Genomic DNA, 4197 nt, shown 5'->3' on the forward strand with positions numbered 1-4197 from the left:
TCTCTCTCTCTCTCTCTCTCTCTCTCTCTCTCTCTCTCTCTCTGTATATATATGTATATATGTATATATATACACACACATATATGTTTATATTTGTATATATAATATACATATACATACATGCATACACATTATTTATTTGGCTGCCAAGAGTTTTAATTTGATTTATAAGATTTGAGTCAATGAAAAATGTCTGAATCCTTTCATTGCTGTTGTTGTTCAGTAATACTTGACTCTTCATGATTCTCTTTGGAATTTTGTTAGCAAAGATACTGGAATGATTTGCCATTTTCTTCTCCAGCTCATTTTACAGATGAAGAAACTGAGGCAAACAGGATTAAGTGACTTGCCCAGGGTCATACAGCTGGTAAGTGTCTGAGGCCATATTTGAAATCAAGAAGATGAGTCTTCCTGACTCAGGCCCAGCACTCCATCCACTACTCCACTTAACTGCTCTATAAATATCCATTCATTGCTTAACATAAAAGGGAGAAACCTGAGGTCAGCTGTGTTTCCATCTTGCATTTCTAGGGTATATTTCCAGGACATTTAACCTTATCAGCATAGTTTTTCAATTTTAAACATTTGATTCTTACTTCATGTAAACATTTTGAAAGACATTTCATTTAGACCAGCAACTCTCTCTGTGGTTTCATCATCTAATAGACAGGGAACCGGGAGCATGACTAGAAGGCCTTAAAACAGACCATGAAATATTCTTTCCCTCCTTCGCTGCCAGTTGTATCTTAACCTGCTTTGCCTTGAATTTCTAGTCAACAGCAAATAAACATTTATTAAGCATTTATTATATGTTGGGCACTGTTATGAACTGAGTTCCAGGGAAACAAAATGAGGCAAAAGACAGTCTCTGCCCTCAAGGAGGTCACAGTCACAGAGAATAGCATGCTTACTCAGTTCCATCATGGAGGAGACAACAAACAATTGTGTACAAACAAGCTATATACAGGATAAATAATTTCCAGCTCTGAAACCAGCTGGCCTTACTCTCCATTATCCAACTCTGCCACCCATAGTACCCAATACTGTCTCTGCTTCTCACTGGCCTACTAATGCCCTGCTTATCATGATTTTTACACTTTCACTCTTCCCTCTATTATAGAAAATGTTATTTTCCTAAGTGAAGATCTATACTTCTTACAAGGGCTAGAAATGGGTACTTTTTTATGATCATTTCCTTACATTGAATTCCCTCCACATTTATATACAGCCACAGTTAAAACACAATGATTAGGGCTTTGCCCCACGGTGCCAAATTAAAAGGGCACTGATGTCTCTTATAGTCCCTTAGCAACTTACCTCAGCAGCAAGATAACAGTCATAGTAACAATATCTAGTATTTACATAGTATTTTAAGGTCTGTAATGTGCTTTACGTGTATTGCCTCTTTTGATTCTCACAACAACCCTGTAAGATAGGTTATTTTATCACCATTTTACAGATGAGGAAAGTGAGTTTGAGGAAAGTTAAGAGACTTGTCCAAAGTCACCTAGCTCCTCAGTGTTTGAGGTAGGATTCAAACTCATGCCTTCCTGACTCCAAGTACAGTACCTCCTCCCTCAATTGAGAGCATGATTCTTGTGACTTACTTCAGCTACCATTTGTGGTAATTGCACAAGTATCATAAATCCTTTTTATGATCCCACATTTTTGTGTGGTCTCTATTACACTATCTTGCTTACTCTTGGTTATACATCGCCTTAAACTTATACTGCAATTTTTCAACTTCAAATAGGTCCTGTCTCCTAAACTACACTGTAAGTTCTGTTGGGAAGAAAATATTGTTCCTACCTTTTTTTTTTGATGACCCACATTTTGAATGAACCATAGTTTCTACCCAATACTTTGTCTCTGACTAAAAGATATGTTCCATTGACATAGACCCTTCATTACCTTTCCATATCTCCCATTCTTCCAAACAAACATACTTCTATTTAATACAATAATTATATGTTGTCTCAATTACATCAGAGGCCAATTCCTGTTTTGCCAGCATAATTGAAATTTTGTGGGTCTAAAGATTTTGGAAAATGATTTCTGGGCTTCTTCCTTATACCTACAAGCAGGAACTCGACTCTCAGGTTCATGAGATCATAGATTTAGACATGAAATGGCCCTTAAAGGTCATCTAATGCAAACCTCTCATTTTGCAGATAAGGAACTGAGCTGAAAGAAGGGCCTAGGTGATTTGTCCAAGACATACAGGTAGGAAAGAACAGAAGTGGAATTCCTGAGGCCTCCAGAACAGCGGTCCTCCAACTCTTTGGCCAAAAGTTGACTATGATACAACCAAAGAACCCTTAAATAACTATTCTACTGGTACTCACATTTACAACTGCAACTTTGTGAGGCAGTTAAACTTTTCCAAGGATACATTGTTGGGGCTGCACTAGTTTGATCTTTAAAATAATCATTGAAATGTGTGGTGAAAAATTCACTTTGATATATTTGTGTTTGGTGAGACAGCACAATAGTCCTGGAGACACTTACTAGTTGTATGACCCTGGGCAAGTCATTTAACCAATGCTCATCTCAGTTTTCTCAACTGTAAAATGGGTATAATAATAGCACCCACCTCCCAGAGCTGCTGTTAAATACCCAAATGAGTTACTATTTATAAAGTACTTAGTACAGTGCATGGTATTAGGTGCTATATAAATGCTAGTTGTTGGCATACATTTGCAAAACCTCCCATATCTGCCCATGACATTTATTTTTAACCAAAGCTTCACATTAACAATGATTGAAAAAAATGCTTAAAATCAAGCTTTTTAGGAAACAAAGAGAACAAAAGGAAGGGAAAAAATGATTTATTAAGCAACTACTATATGCAAGACACTGCTAAGCACATTACAACTATCTCACATGATCCTTACAACCACCCTGGGAGGTGGGTGCTATTATTATCCATTCCCCCTCCTCCCAGAAAAGTCATTAATGATGAAAAGAAATCCAAGTAATCTGGAATCACAGTGATTCATAATTCTATAGTGTTTTAAGGTTTGCAAAGCACTTTCATCAGAACAACTCTAAGGTCATTGAGATATATTTATCACCATTTGCAAATAAGAAAACTGAAGCTCTGAGAGACTGTCACTTGACCATGATCACACAGCTAATAAATAGCTGCTTTTCCTCCAGTCTAGTGTTCTCTCTAGTACTCTCGGGTGCCTTCCAATGCCAGAATGTGGAATTAGAAAGTCTTTAGAGGTCGCCAGGTTCCACATCCTCACTCTCACTGTCTTGTTTTTTAAACATCATAGATTGTCTTCATCTAAATCATGTGTTCTTTTGACGTCTCAACATTCTCTTCTTGTGATATCAGAGCAGCCTGTTTTTACCACAAGCTCCCTAATTAAAAATAAAGGGCAAGAGGGAAGAAAAAGAAGGATAAACAAAAATATTTCTAAACAGAATATCCATCAACTGAGATTTCATATAAAGTTACTTAAGTGATTATATACCTATTTAAATGATTAGAAGACAACATAAAATTACTGGCAAGGATTTGGCCAGATTAGAATTAAATTTAATGCTTTGAATCAATAAATACTGTCTTAACTACCAGGAAATATATTATGTAATATAAACCAAGTGGAATAGGAAATCATTTGGGGAAAGTAGGCTTTTTTTTTTTCAAATAAAATAGAAATCTAAGATAATATGACTCATTAATATATGGATTTGGAGATATCTTAGGTTAAATCTTTACTGCCCCCCCCATCTAAGCATAACTACATAAAGTTAAATCCTGCTATGAAGTGGTTAGTCTGTAATACAAGGATTTTATGGTATGTGATATTGCCAGTTTGGATCTCTCTTGCATTCCACAGAATGTAAGCATTCTGGCCAAAAAGGCAGCAAATCAGACCTTTGTAAAATAACCTTTCAGGATTTGTGTTTTGTAGAATGATATCATGTAAAAGTCAATTAGGTTTGGGGAACTGGTATGGCAGTAATGAAATCAATGTTCCTAGGCAGAGTATACTTAGATATAAATGAAAAATAGTATTATCCCCATTCTACTGATGAATAAATGCACTAAGGTTTAAGGAACTTAGGAGCAGGTCTGGAACCACAATCTAATTTCTTTCTATTTCAAAACTAATGCTTTCTCTCTCCTCACCCTTTCTCTTTCTTCTTCCCTTCCTTCCTTCCTTCCTTCCTCCCTCCCTCCCT

General features: G+C 36.3%; 1 protein-coding gene and 1 long non-coding RNA gene across 3 annotated transcripts in view; both read right to left on the reverse strand.

Annotated features, from left to right (window-relative positions):
- SLCO3A1 (solute carrier organic anion transporter family member 3A1) overlaps positions 1 to 4197 on the reverse strand; it is a 355744-nt gene that overhangs the window by 332966 nt on the left and 18581 nt on the right. The window lies entirely within an intron of this gene.
- Positions 2815 to 4197, reverse strand: part of LOC138169241 (uncharacterized) — a 19499-nt gene continuing 18116 nt past the window's right edge. The window contains exon 2 of the long non-coding RNA XR_011170303.1: positions 2815 to 3369. This is a non-coding gene — a long non-coding RNA (uncharacterized lncRNA). The remainder of the gene's footprint in view (positions 3370 to 4197) is intronic.

The sequence above is a fragment of the Petaurus breviceps genome, unplaced genomic scaffold (assembly GCF_028583685.1).
Source record: "Petaurus breviceps papuanus isolate PSGF00001 unplaced genomic scaffold, PetGlider_PUasm1.0 37, whole genome shotgun sequence".
Classification (NCBI taxonomy): domain Eukaryota; kingdom Metazoa; phylum Chordata; class Mammalia; order Diprotodontia; family Petauridae; genus Petaurus; species Petaurus breviceps.